Here is a 15782-nt window from a genome sequence, read left to right as displayed (position 1 = left end):
GTCTTGTATTAATTTTTGCTCCAAAAGACTCAGAACTGATTGTCTGGCTAGCTCTTATTTTCAGGAAAACACGGTAGTTGTAGCTAAATGAGATTTTCTAATTAGCTGCATCCCCAAAAGAAAAGGATCAGTGTCTTATTTTACATATTTGATGAGCTCCTAGCCTATAAGAGCTGTCAACTTTTTGTACAGAGAGTCAACTGTTACTCCTGGAAGATGCCATCCATCTGGTGTCTGCTCTGTGTATGAACTCATTCCACACCCTTATTTATTGATACAGATGATCTCAGTGTCTGTATAAGTCATCAGGGGGGATGGATTCAAATTCTTGAATACCTCTCTGGAGACTATTCTCAGAAAATCGTGTATTGTATTTTTATAGCAGCCTCCTCAACTAACCCATTTATTGTCATGCTCGAAGCTTAGGGTTTAAGCAATTATAATGTGCTTTTCCTTGTAGTATGTGATTCTCCCTGATGTCCCACCTAAATTCTGAACCAAGTGAGAAAGAGAAAAAAAATAAACAAATAAAAAATGTCAAGTGAATAGAAAAGGTGGCTTAGGAATTGCAAAATGAAGCTTCCGAATCCTGCATCCCAGATTTAGAGACTTACCTGCCTTGTCCCAAGCAGCAACGATTCTCCGTAGGCTCCTCATCTGAGATAACCACGTGGTGGAGAGTGGGTGAGAGAGCACAGGGGTCAGGGTGAGCTACACAGGTCCCCAGGCCCTTACCCAAAGCCATAAGTGAGATGAGTCACTTCCTGTTCCTGGGAAGGAATGAGTAGGGGGAGGAAAGAAGCCAAGGGTATTGTTTGAATGGGCATCCCATTAAAATTGACTGTGCAATATATGGGGCAGACTTATAGTAAAACATTTATGGGCTATCTGAAATTCAAATTTCACTGGATGTCTTGTGTTTTTATTTGTTAAATCTGGCAATCCGGAAGAGAGAAAAGTGTACCCCTCAGTTTCACGCTTTTTCAAATGACTGAGGCTCACATTTTTATGCCATTGGACTAGCAGACTTCTACAATGTCTTTTGATTCTACAGCTTTAGGGACCCCGAAGTGCTAAGAGTTGGCACACCAGTGGCAGATTCTGAGAGCTCCAGAAGTCACAATCAGGACAAGCGTTGCATGCTGGGGAAATTTCACTATTATCAAAATCCCATTCTGTTCAATTAATGTTGTGAGGATCCAAGCTGGAAAAGGATGTCAGAAAACATGCTTTTGTTTTTTATTTTTCTTTCTTCGAGTGTTAATATTGCAGATGTGATAACTAAGTAGAGATTATTTTTTCCAAACTCATACAGCTACTTGGATTACACGCTGGGAGTGCAGCCTCTGCTTTTCCGTGCCCCGATCTGATTTTTCTTCCTCTCCTCCATGGTATTTCTTTCCACTCCGGGCGGCGCAGTTCCCAGCGTTCCTCATGACCCCTGCACTGTGCTTCTGCAGTAATCATTCCTAATAGACCTCGCAGCACACTCGCATTGAAAAGATCCATTTCTCATTAATAAATTAAGCCACAGTTGCTAAATAATGATAATAGTAATAATTATGTAAAGGGTCTAAAAACAAAATAAATTTCGAATCAGGTTAGAATGCAGAGAAAAATTCAATTTTCCAATTTGCGCTGCCAAGAAGAGAAACTGCTGCTGGGAGGAATGCAACCCATGTCTGCATGTTTAACTGAGCAGATGAGCTGTGCATGCTCTAACTAAAAATAACACAAATGCAGGACAAACGTGTGGACCCAGGCACTTTGTTTGCCATCCTTGTCTCTGCATTTGTGATTCTTGTCTTTGCAGCTTAAAGGAATCATTGCTCTACTACGATTGCATAGAAATATTAAATATGCTTTCGCTTAATTTTGAATGATCTTAAAATTATAATCCTGCACTCCCTTACTCTAACATCCCCTTGTTAGTTCTCCATTCCTTGTATGATAAAGAGTATCCTTGTATTGTGACATGGTAGGCTCAATCTTGTCTTTTATGGAATCTCTTCCATGCCCCCACCATATTCTCTGCTCCCGTCATACTGAATGCTTTTGTGAATATAATAGGCTTCTCCATGTGATTGCCCTGAGAGGTGCAAAGAAAATGGAGCAATATCCATCTTTACCCATCCCCAAAGTATTCTGGTTGATAGAGATGGTGCATGGACAACACTTAGAAAAATACTGACTGAAAGGATAAAATATAAATGTATCTCTCCTATTGCTTCCCTTCTTCTTAATGCGCCAGATTTTGGTCCTTATGGTAAACGGAGGGAAAATCAGATGCAAACTTCTGATTAGAATTTGCATGGATCCAACTCCAATGTAGTTGCATCTATGAAGTTCTATCTTTGTGTACCCAGCATTCACACGTGTTATTACTTGTAACCCTCATATTCCCCCTGGAAGGTAAGCAATCTTACAACCATCTTGCAAATGAGAAAACTGAGCCTCAGAGAGATCGAGTATGTGTTCCCAAGTCAGACACTACAGATATGGATTATTTGCAGTTCCCACCCAAAGCGTCTGACACCAGATGTTATTAAATAGTTTTCCTTACAGTTGCGCTGCAAACTGGAGACTTTCTGCCACCATGATAGTTGATGCTGCTTCATGGATTATGGGAAGAAAGTGTCATATTTCATTTATTGACAACAATATGAAACCCTTCTGAGTCACTATGTTTTATGTCACAAATAATATATATATATATTTTAAAAATGATACAAAAGCTCATAAAAGATAAATAAAGCAGAAGTCACTTGTAGTAACTTCTTTTCCCAAATCTTATACCAAATAGCGCTGTGACCTTAATCAATTGTGACACTAAGATCCATGGATATCTATTTCCATATCAAGAAAAGTGATACATACAAGAAAGATATTTTTTCCTGAGATGATAATTAGCAATCTTTCATTGCACTAAATCCCATAATTACCACACATGCTGGCCTAATGGATTAATCTCCTTTTTATAACTTTCACACCTAGCCTGGAATTTTCTCTTGATATTTGAGAATACAAATTAATCAATCTCTCCTCTCTAAATTTTGAATCATTTAAGAAATATACTTTGGAGACTAATAGAAATTCAAAACTCCTATCTGTTTTATAACTAACAAGTGTGGAGTAGAGAATAAGGTTTCCGTCTAAAACCAAAGTAAGCTTCCGGCAGCACTCCCCAGATACCCACCTTTGGGCCACACATGGTAAGTGCTGTGTCGGCAGCATATTCATACGTTCAGTCTTCTTCAAAACTTATTTCTTGGGTGTCTACTATGTACCTGCTGCTGTTTAGATGCTTCTTATACGACAAAAAACAAGAGACAAGACCTCATGCATGCATTCTGGAGGGTGTTGACCTAGCCTGAGTCCACAGCACAATTTCACAGAAGGCAGATATAAGCTCTGAGCCTGTGATGCTTAATACATAGAAGCAGGTTCAGATGATACAGAAAGACAGCATGGCCTCTGTGAAGTTCTGCTGCTCTGAGAAAATTCAAGAGGTTGGACCACGTATCCTCACTCAATAGAGAACCGTGGCTCAATGTGTGTCTTTCACTCGTCCCAGTAAAGACAAATTCAGGAGTGTCTTAGCATCTAATCGTCAAAGAGGGAAAAGTAGCAGACGAAAATGTTATAACTTCCTTTGAAATAAGTTTCCGAGGAAGAAATTGCTTCATCTATTAGTGTTCTCCCAGAGGTTTGTCCTTTAAATCCACTGAGCTTATCAAATATGCTCATGGTCAACCAGAAATTTCCTCTGGAGGAAACCAGTAGGTCATTGGGGAAAGTTCAGCTTTGATTCATCCCCAGAAGGTTCTGAAATGGTCAGAATAAAGCACTGATTAAATTCACTTCCTGGCCACACTACGCCGGAGGCGAGGCCAACCATTTCCTCCCTGGCCTTTTCTACCCGGGATGGAACATGAAGCAATTCCATCTAGTCTTTATCTACCTAGTCACCATCTAATTTATCATTACTCCAAATGTCACAGACCTAATCAAGACATTTTAATAACATTATTTTAAAAACCCTATACCAATAAGTTAGAAAACTTACATGAAGTGGAAAGTCTTTGAAAACAAATGTATTATAAAATTGTAACATTATGCCTCAAGAAGTAAATATAAAGCCTCAATAGTATGTTAACCATTAATGAGTAGTGTACTCCATCTGGGTGGTGGTTACACAGTGTCCGCTTTATAAGCACTCATTTAATTACGCAGTTTTTGTTTTTATTTTTTCTGTGTGCATGTAATATTTTAATTGAAAAAATGGTAAAAAAAAACTTAAAGGATGCTTACATTTATGACTTACTCAGGGAAAAATGAATTTGATATCACGGTGAAATACATTCATACTCTGACATTAATAAAAATATACATATTTTAAATTCACACTCTATGAACAATGTAGGAAAGAATGTGGAGTGACAGAAACCCTGTACAGTGGAAACTATTGGCACGTACACAGACACTGGTTTGTTTTATGAAGTGTATTCTGGGGGAAGTTGGGCAGATGAAATCTAGGGTTTTTGACTCACACTGTTTTGTGTTCAAACTTACATCTTAATACCTTGCTTTTCCAACACATACCACTCTTCCCCTTAATGTTATTTTTTATTAATAAATATTGAGGTTTGACTAGACATAAAGTCCGATATGTGTTTAGTATTATCTATAGGAAGGTGTATACGTGTGAAGTTGAATATATGCTCTCAGTCATTCATCAAATATTAACCAGCCTGTGCTTTCGGTCCATCAATCTGATGAGTGCCTGAGGGTACAGACCGAGCTAGATACCATTCCTCATTTAGAAGCACTTAGAGTCTGGCGAGAAAAAAGGATACCCTACAGTTTTGAAACCATGCACAAAGGTGCACAGAATTCGGGATCTGTACGTGTGTAGGTCCAGTAGAGTGGCCTGTCTCAGTGGTGACTTACATGGTGATAGGTGGCTGATTGAGAGAGAGCCAGAGTGCAGGTTTTGTCAAGTAATGTGACTAGTTCATAATGGCTGGAGGACAGGACAAGCTGCAGAAAGTTACAAATTTAGATTTTGTTAATAATTTTAATTTTTTCCCATTAAAAATTGAAGGATGCTCTTACCTAGTCATTGATCCCTTCGTCCATTATATGTATTTACACACACACACACACACACACACACACACACGTTAGACCAAGGTCGAATTCCAATATCAGCGTGTCCCCTTTACCTGTTCTCACTGGTTCTTGTAGCCCCGACAACACAGTTTCACACTTGCCGCAGGGATCAATAGATGTCCGCTCAATCGTTGAGTTATATTAGTTGTAAAAAGCAGGTGAGTAGGAAATTATATTTCTCTTTAAAAACTATAACAAGTCCCTTTGTCATTTCACCCTTCAGTGGACTTTTTTTCCTGTGAATTAGTGGTCTGCAGAAATAAATCTTCCTGGCCCCTGTTTTATAACATATTCATTTAAGAAAGGAAGAGGTCTATATATGGTGCCCATAGGAGTGTGTATTGATTACAGCTTCATGGGTCAGATATTATTATAACAAATAGAGTTATGATGGAGCGGCACCCACCACAGTTACGCATTCATATTCATTCGTTCACCTCCCATTTCTGGACCATCTGTCTTGAGCCACACCGACATAAAAGACCAAAACATTCATTAACTGCAGGGCAGCAGCAAATTTCCTGAAGCTATGGCCATGCTTCAGGAACTTATTTTATTAGACACAAAACTTAAAGGAGAAGAGTAAATCCACAAATGCAACAAAATAGTTTCTGTTTCCCAGACTTACTAGTAAAGGAAAGATGCATACAGTGACCTCAGGGTTGCTGCGTCGATCCTTCCCCAGAAGCTAGTCACGTCCGAGGCCTTTCTTCTGGCTCCCAAGTAGAGGGTGTGTAGCTGCGACTTCTCAAACATCCATCACGTCCTTTGTCCCATGGGCTTTTTCTCCTCCTATGCAATTGAAGTGTGGAGCCAGGATGTCAGTGAAACATCCAGCTTTGCCCGGCAATATCTCGATTGACCAATTCTGCACATATGTTCTTCCCTGCGCTTGTTATCTTAGAGAGTCTCCATTTCTATCTCCATGGCGCCTTTCCCCCTCTTCCTGGGACAAGGGGCCTTCACCACCATTCCTTCTCCACCTCTCACTTTCTTCTTATCTCACAGAAGGAATGAGCTCTGAGAACTGAAAAGGCAAACTGGGAACCCAGGACATCAAAGCAGACTCCAGAAAAGGAGATATACAAAATGTATATATACAAGGTGTGTGTGTGTGTGTGTGTGTATATATACATATATGCATATATGTATGTATGTATATATATACACATATACACACACACACACATATATATATACATATATGTGTATATATATACATATATATATATATATCAAACTATTAAAATAATAAAAGGAAACCTATCCAAACACCTAGAGTTATATCTAGAAAGTGGGAGAACATTTAATTAAAAAATAGTTTTCTATAATGTACATTTTACTTTTAAAGGAGAAAAATTAGATCAACACCATTAAATAAATTATCTTTATGAGGAAAATGACTATGCCATCTAAAACAAGACATTTTTAATTTGAAATAGACAAGGTGGCTTAATTCTTCATTTATTTAACCTTTATTTTCTTTTTCAAAGTTAAGAAGCAAAACAGAGAGAGATTACAGGGGTTACTATGTAAGTAGCGGTCACATACGTGGAGAACCACAAGGACGGCCTCTGAAACCGGCTCCTGCCTCGTAGGCCTTTGCTTTAGGCTCTCCCCAAGCCCAGTTGGAATTCTCTTGGAGCTGAGGTCCTTGGAATCTCAAGGGTTAGGACACGCATTCATCTTTGTACCCCTATTGCCTAATACAGAGTCCACCAAATGTTTAATAATGTGTAGAGTCAGGGAGCGGGTTCATTTTCCTTTGGAATTCCTTCTTAAACAACTAACATAGTCCATTGTGTAGAGACATACTCAAGAAGTACCTGCTGAATTACACTGAGTGAAAGCTTAACACCAGATAAATATAAAAGGAAATGCCACCAAACCGTGATATTTATATGAAAATTCAAATCAGCATCAAAGACCGGCATGTTGTGAAGTAAGCTCACAGCTTTGTTGAGGGTTTTAGGATAAACCACAAGCTTTCTGTACTCAGAAAATAGCATTTTGACTAGATTTCCCTTTAGGGAGTTTATAATTGAAAATGGAGTTCAGAGTAAATGCTCAATCTATCTATCCATGTAACTATCAATCTATCTCATACTACCTTTCCCCCTAAGATGCAAATGCTACAGACTGAATATTTCTACATCTGTGCTCCCATTCATATGTTGAAACCTAACCTCTCTTTGTCTTGGAGGTGGGGCATTTGGGAGGTGCTGAGCTCATGATGGTGGAGTCCTCACGAATAGGATTAGTGCCCTTGTAAAAAGGACCCCGGGAAATTCCCTCGCCCCTCCCTGCCTGTGTAAAAAGACCACCTTCTGTAAGGAAGCAAGCTTCCACCAGCCACCGAATCTGCCGATGCCTTGATCTAGGACCAGCCAGCCTCCAGAACTGTGAGAACTACATTTTAATTAAGCTGCTCAATCTATGGTATTTCGTTAAAGCAGCACAAATCAGGTTCAGACAGATGCCAAGGGGTTCCTCACATTATTATTCAGAAGCAGGTGGTGGGAGCATCAGTTCCCCAAGAGAAAGAATATTAATTCAGTAAAGAAAAGTCGTCCTAAACACGTGGCTTGATAGGGATACAACTGGGCAGAGAGTCGAGGTGTGTGCAGGCGGGAAAGTGTCCAGCAGGGCTCCAGGTTGAGTGTGAATGTGGCAGGAAGCAGGGGTCCCTTGCCAAGGTTCTCAGCACTGAGTAAAATGGAAAACTTAAACGACAAAAAAATTGAAACAAGAGTTGCTTGGGTTTGTTGTTTGCCTACTGATCGCCCGTCTTGAACCTATTATTCAAAACTCCACAGGAGTGGCACCCTTAACCTTGGTTAGCCAATTAGAAACGGGCTCAGAGACGTCAAGGGATTTGTCAAGGCCACAACTGGAGCGGCCTGTGCTCCTGTGCTTCCCTGGAATCTCAGGGCTGGCAAGAAAGAGAATGTGAAAATGCAGGAAGCACCCAGGCTTGTGGAAGGAGGTGAGGTTACCAGACGTCCCCTAAGGGGGCCAGTAAAGGCTCCTTCCCTGAAGCCAGAGAAAATTCACCTTGTCAGCCTCTGACATAATCGCCTACGTTCCTATGTCTCAGACTTTTCATGCATCAGAATCAGAGTGAGGTGTTTGCTAAAAATATAGGTGCCTTTTGCTAGAGTCTGAAGTTGATAATTGGAGCAGATTGGGGTGCCGTTTGGATGTATCTATGTTTAGCCGACTCCCTGGCTGCTTCTGAGAGGGACGTTTGAAGCTAACGCATAGGCCTAGTTTGTGAAGTGAGAAGTCCTGCAGAGAAGACTGGCTTTAGGATGTCGGACTGGAGGGTAGCACTGCTCCCCGCGGACGGTGAGGTTGTATGACCGCTCTGCACCTGGGTCTTCTCACCTGTGCAGTGAGGAGCATAACACCGTTCTGCTTTGTTTTAAGGGGGAAACTGGGACGATGTGCGTGAAGAGTTAAGGGAGACACATAGTCATGTATTTAGTATTTCTTGTAAAAAATGTGCATGTTAATCATTAGGACACATCTATCAAACCCAAGTTAAGGGACATTCTACAAAACAATGAAACTATTTCCATAAAAAATGTTTTCAATATCATGGAAAACAAAGAAAAACTGAGAAACTTTTGCAGGTTTTAAGGGGAATATAAAGCTATGGCAATTCAGTGCACTCTCCATTCCTCGAATGGAAATTGAACTAGGAAAAAATGCTGTAAAGGAGATGAATGGAACAATTGGTGAAATTTGAATGTAGACTGCACTTAAGATACCAGAATGCCATCTCTCTTACTGTTCTGATTTTGATAGTTGTACTGTAGTTATAAATGTGATATTCAAGATGTGGATTCCTTTTTCAAGGAAGGCTATGCTGCCCAAACATGGGGCGTGGGGTCAGCAGACAACCTCCTGCTCTCAGCTCTTTGAGGCTCCACCTTCGCGGCTTAAAGCTTCCTCCCAAGGCATGAGGTCATGTCCTTCCTGGGGAATTTCAAACCTGGTACCGGGAGAAGTAATGCAGGGTACTCCGATGAGCAGATTCCCACCAGGGCTGCCCAGAGGTTGGCCAGGGCTGTGAAGCCAGCAGGTATCAAAGTTTGACTTCCTCCATCTACTCCTGCTTCCTCCCTCTTTTGTTTAGTTGAAAGTCTCTAATTAATGTCTTACACACCAAGCTATGTCTTATTGTCAGCTTTCAGAGACTTCACTTTGCAAACTCGGTACAGAAAGCAATTCGAGAGCGAGAGAAAATTCAGTTTCAGAGTTGGATCACCAGCTAGCAGTGAGGGCCCGTCCCTGGCGGTAGAGTGAGTACAGACCGCATCTCACACCAGGGGGAGTCTGCTTAAGGCTTCCATCTCCGGTGGAGGCCATCGTGGTTAGAAAAGGAATGGGTTCTTTTGTTGCTTAGTGCCGCAGTCACAGATCCTCCACAGAAAGCTGAGGGTGAGGAACAGGCAGGTATGAAAGGCAGCCCTGTCAGGGGGCTGCCCGTGAGGTTCACATACTAACTCAGGGGCCCAAAGAGCGTTCGTCACTGAAACCAGACTTGAATGCCTTTGGGGTACTGGTGGGGATTTACTTATGCTTGTTTCACATCTAGCTTCTAGAAGATTCCAGTAGAAGACTGTGACTGGATGACTGCAGAAACCTTATTCTTGAGTGAGACAGAAGTTCCCACCCGCCCTGTTCTCCCATGATGGGGAAGTGGGCTGGGTTATGTGGGGGTGACAGGAACTACACAAGTCAAAGATCTGCTTCACCCACAGCTGACACGTGTGAGTCACAGACACTGTGCTGAACATTTCCCCAAATGATTTCCTGTACTTCTTACAACAAACCTATGAAGTAATGAGTGGATGCTGTTCGTGACTTGGATCTGGACCTGAGGATGGTGAGGAATCTTGAGGCTGATCTCCTAACGGGCCCAGATCAAAGGCAGAACAATGCTCTAGCCATCCCCCACTGCAGACAGATCTTGATAAGTGTATCAGTCACTCCCCACACATGATTTCTAACCCACATTAAACCAAGTTAGGCAGGAATCATTTTTTCTCACTGTGTACTTGGGACATGGAGACTAAAGGAGGCCAGGCGACCCCTGGACATGGAACAATGCCACCTCGTGTTGTGAGATTTGAGCTCAGGTTTGGGTCGTTCCAAAGGCTGTTTGCCTTTTCAGGGGGCACTGGTGCTGCCTTCCTGTGACAGAAACATGAAATTATCTATAAACCTTGTTTTTCTTTTTTAAAGAACTTACTCTTTAAATTGGGTGAACTGCATTCTGAGATTTTGAATAATAACAGGATGATGAAAGTATTACACTAGAATATGAAACGAGTGTCCTTTTATTACTAGTACTTATCATTTACACTGTCTAATTCAATAAGCACATCTCACATTTGTTCCTTACTGCTTTGCATAATATTTTATATCATAATTATAACTTAATCATACTCAGTCTTATTAAAAACTGACAAGCCCTAGCTGTTGATGTGGTGAGTTTTCCTTCTAGTTATTTGGATCTTAACTCTTTCCATTTAAAACAAAAATGTAATCTGCTTCCTTAGGGAGAATTCATGGCCTTTTAACACATGGAACAAAAATCTGCAAACGCGTACACAAACGCATACGCAGATGGCACCAGATGCTGCACTAATTTATAAAGAATTCCCAATTACCTGAATGCTTCCTTGTATGTAAGGTGGGTCTGTTCTCCTTCTGAAAGCCCATAGTACTTCATCTGTACCTTTCCTCAGACGTTTTCTCTTGCTTCCTTACCTTACGGTCATGTGTGTGCAGTGTGTAGTAAGAAGTGTGGGGTAAAGGCTGACCTTACTTTGGAATGTTTCAACTCTGCCCAATGTCGTCTGCATAATATTGGGCAAGAGAGGTTATCACTGAACTTCAGTAGACTCACTAATTCATCTAGAAATTAGAGTTGCTATGTGTACTCACGGTCTTAATGTGTTTGTATTTATTCCTGGAAACTAATAGATGGTTCTCATATGCTCACTAATCTGCAAATTAATGGATGGCCCAAACTGTGACATACTCGTAGTTATCATTATCTTTGCACCTCTCACAATGACCACAAAGGCAGAATGAAGTTGATTACAATTAAGAAGACAAGGTTAATAGAGTTCACTCAGTTATTCTACTTGGAATAACTAATGCCTCCCGATATCGCATCCTCAACTTCTCCCTTAATAAATTGTAGTCGTTCTTCAAAAGTCAGTGCAAGAGCTAGTACGTATACCTATATACTGGCCTTTCATCTAACTGGAGGTACACTTGATAAAAGTAGTACGTCTCCCATACCTCTCTGTTGGAATGTATTTCAAACTTTAATTATACATTGCAATTCACAACTTATCTTTCGGCACCATTTAAGCTAATTGGGATTAGAGACATCTTACTATTATTTTATATTATGTATCCCAGTAGTCAAGGGCACCCCATGGGATTAATTAACTCCTTCACTTTGAGGCTGTACATTAATAAACACCAGGGTAGTTTCCACAGACATTCTATGCTGTGACATCAAAGAAGACCCAGGGCAAGAAAACAAGGTACCGACTTTAGGTTCTATGAATGTACACTAAGTCTCCCGAATCTGTGGGCTCATGGCTTTCATCCATTTGGGAAAATCGCAGCCATTAGCCCTATAAATATGGCTCCCATTCCTATGTCTTTCTCCTCTCCCTGTGGAGGCTCAAAATATTAGGTCATTTGTGTCCTGTATGGCCCTATCACTGAGCTGTTATTTCAGTTTGGCTTTGTTTTGTTTGTCTTTGTGTTTGAATGTAACATTTTCTCCTGATCTATCTTCAAGGTCACTAAGCCTGACTTCTGCTGTGGCCTGTCTACTGATAGGTCCATTTAATAAATTCTTAATTTCAGTAACTGCATCATTTTCAGGTATGGGATATATCTTTGATTGTTTAAATCATTGAAATGTTCACCTTTTCATCCATGTGCCTTCTTTCTCTCTACTGTCTTTCACATCATCCCAATTATTTTGAAGTCTTTTTCTGATAATTCCAATATTTAGATTATCTGTGGGTTTGCTTCTACTGTTTGTTTTTCTTTTTCTATATTCAGATAGTCTTGACTCCTCACATGTCTAATAGTTTTCTTATATTTTTGTTATAAGCCAGACAAGTGTATAAAAGAACCACAGAGGACCTAGATAATATGTTCCCCATCTAGAGGTGTCCTCTTTTCTGTTAGGTAGATAGAAGGAGACGTTAATTTGTACAATACCAATTATGGGTTGAGATGTGTTGGAATGGTTTTGCATTTTTAATTAGACTTCTGCTTTTGTTCATTTATATCCTTCTGGTGATACCCTCCTGAACTTTTTATTAAGGGTCTAATTGATTTCTGCATCCTGAGCCCTGAAAGCCTTGCCTTGGGGAGATTTTAAGCCTATCTCTTTAGCCTCTTGCCTACAGTTTCAAAGTCTTGCAAGTGTGTTACAAGGGAGATTAGTTTTGTTTGTGGCAGGCCCCCTCCTACACCACCTAGACTCAAACCACCTTACAACAAAGGGTGTAAGAGGAGATTCCTTGAAATAATGCTAAGGTGATGGTGGCTCACTGCTGTGCTTCTTTGCAGCCCTCCCTCTGTACTCTAATGTACTTAGAGATAACTAGGATATGTATAGTCAAGGGCAATATCATTTTCAATGAAATTGTTCTCAAAATTCTGGAAGTAGAATTGAGAAAGAGTAAATAGATCAACCAAAGCTAAAGTGTCAGTGTCTTTGAGATCTCAGTGTTTGGGTTGCGTTTTGACTCATCATGGCCTCCTCCCCCAACCATCCTAAACCAAGTAACAAGTGATGGGGCTTTGGCCATAACATTTTCACTTCCGTAGGGCTTAGTCTCCCAGCCACTCCAGTGACTGCACAAAACCCTCCTTTACCTAGAGAGGGCTCTGGCACCAATGGGTATAACAGATCAGTTTTCTGATTGTTTTGAATATGTTATTTAATCTTCATAATAGCTCATTGCGAGGAAAGAGATCTATATTCTCATTTTTTTTCTGCCTACAAAACAACCTTTCTTAACCCTGCATCTTCTAACTTCATCTCTATTAAGTGTTTTTCCTTCAAGATTCAACTTACGTATGTCTTCCCTGACCTCTCCAGGTGGAGTAAGATGCCTTGTCACATGCTTTTAAAATATGTCAAACTTTTCACTCATTGTCCTCGTTCCAATTTTAATGCATTTGTAGCTTGTGAATGTTTTTTCTTAAATCTAGAATCCTCTTACTAGAACATAAACCGCACATAAAAAGGAACTACATTTTTTTTATTGCATTTTCGTCCCTCACGGGGCCTGCCACACAAGAGATGATCTAAAATATTACTATAGAATAAATAAATGAATCATGAGTCGATTAAATTTACAATAAAGAAAAATTGATATTCAGAGAGCTAAATTACTTGTTCAAAGTCACACTTGGAAAATATGAGAAGGGCACGTTTGAGCCAACACCTTCTTTCTGCGATTCTAGTATGTTACTAAATACCCTTTCTGTTTTTCAGCATAAAGTAGAAAAAACAGTATGTGGGGAATAAAACGGATCACATATACTAAGATTTCAGAAGAGTGGATGAAGTTTTAAAGGCATGTAGGTCTGAGAAGATCTTCAATCCTAAAACTCCCAAATTTAAATTCCTCTAATTCTTGAGCCAAGCTTCATAAAAGCAATTATCGCATAATTTGTTGATTTCTTTCCCAAGTGAATTATTTGCCAAACAGTCCCCATCAAAGATTTCATATGCATTAAATATTTATGCCCAAGCTGTTACATGGAAAACTTGAGTATATACTTTGATTTTAGAATTAATTTATTTCTAATTTTTTAATGTAATATAATTAGCTGAATTGCTCTTAGAATATAATCACTTGTTGTATATTTGAATAAGTTAATCATGGCTTTGTGGAAATGTGACTGGTTTATAATTATCTAGGAGTCTTAGACATTCTTTTTGGCTATAACACTATGATTAAACTTAGTGGCCGTTAAGAAATGGAATCACATTAAGCATGACTTTATACAAAGAGTCACTTTTAGAAAATGTGCCTTGTTTCTCTATGACAATCAAAAATAAAAGTAAGAGATTTTGCCAGAACCCCCTTAGATCATGCCACATCTGTAAAGGAGATAGTGTAGCCATTAGCACACAGGTTGGAGCCCGAATGCACGGTGTGACCTTGGTCAAGGTTATTGCAATCATGGAGCCTTGGTTTCCTCATGTTGAAAATTACTCTGTTAGACTCGATAACCTATAAAGTACTTCCTTAGTTTCCTGTGGCATATTTTGTGATTTGTTTTAAAATAGAGAATATGCTAAACTGGGTCTAGTATCATCATTGATGATCCCACATAAACAAAGATTTATAGTTTCAATCCAAATTCACATAATACTTTCCTACGAGATTTTTCTCAAGACCAGGACTAATGATATTATCTATCATCCCCGATTTACTTCTTAGGGAAAGAATCAAGCTTCAAAGATCAGTGTGTGATGGTCATAGCGCTGATCACGCAACGCCCGAGGTCAATGATTCAAATCCTGGCTGTACATTAGAATCATTCTGGAAACTCGAGTAAACCTATATCCCACCTCAAGAAATTTTGATTTAGTTTTCCCATTCATTGCTCAAAATGGCCTTTTGAATGTTCATTATATTATGCAACAGGTGGAGAATTAAGGTGTTTAGATGCTGAATAAACAGAGATAAAGAGGAACTGGCTTCAGAGTGCTTTCAGCATTTCCGAGGCAAATGCCACATAAGCCGACCAGTGGAATATCACGCGCCCAGTAACAGTGACGTGCACGTACCTCACTAGGAAACAGACTGGTAACGTCATCTGTACAATTTGCTTACAGTTGGTCACTTTTTCTCATCTGTAAATGAGGATGAAAGTAGCTGCCCCCCAAGGTTAGTGGGAGATTAAGCTGGGGACCGTATGTTAATGATCCTTGGAATAGCACTCAGCGCCTTGTGCAGTGACTAAAGTGGAGTCTCCTTCCCATATTTACAGAGTGCTGTGGAGATGCCAGTTTGCCATCTGTGAGACTGATCACAAAACCTAATTCCCAGGTTCCTCTCAGGGTCAAGCAAGACTGTAGACGTGAAAAGTCTTTTGCAAAATGCACCAAAAAAGGCAAAATCTTCTTATGATTCTAAATGTCTAAACATATAGGTTCCTTCTCCATGAATCAAATTGTCCGGTCATCCTAGCTTGTTTTGAGGTATATCATGGTATTAATAAATAAATAAGTAAGTAAGTAAGTAAGTAAATAAATAAATAAATAAATACATACATAAATAAATCATTCTCTTGGAACTCCCCAGAACCATGTTTGTGCACTTAGCTCCTTGCCCTGAAGTGTCCAGCTGTAGTCATTAAAATCGGGGACAGCAGGGCTGCTCTAGACCACACTCATGGTGATGGAGTAAATCGGCTCCTGGGGAGTACTCACTCCTCCTTGTTTCAGCTGCGTTTTTCTGTCACTTTCAATTACCCTTCCTTTTCCAGCCCAGCCTCCCGGGAACTGAAAACTATGGGCATGCTGACTGTCTTTCTCA

Source organism: Rhinolophus hipposideros (assembly GCF_964194185.1).
Source record: "Rhinolophus hipposideros genome assembly, chromosome: 13".
NCBI classification, from domain to species: domain Eukaryota; kingdom Metazoa; phylum Chordata; class Mammalia; order Chiroptera; family Rhinolophidae; genus Rhinolophus; species Rhinolophus hipposideros.
The sequence above is the reverse complement of the archived record's forward strand: the minus strand, read 5'-3'. Positions refer to the sequence as shown.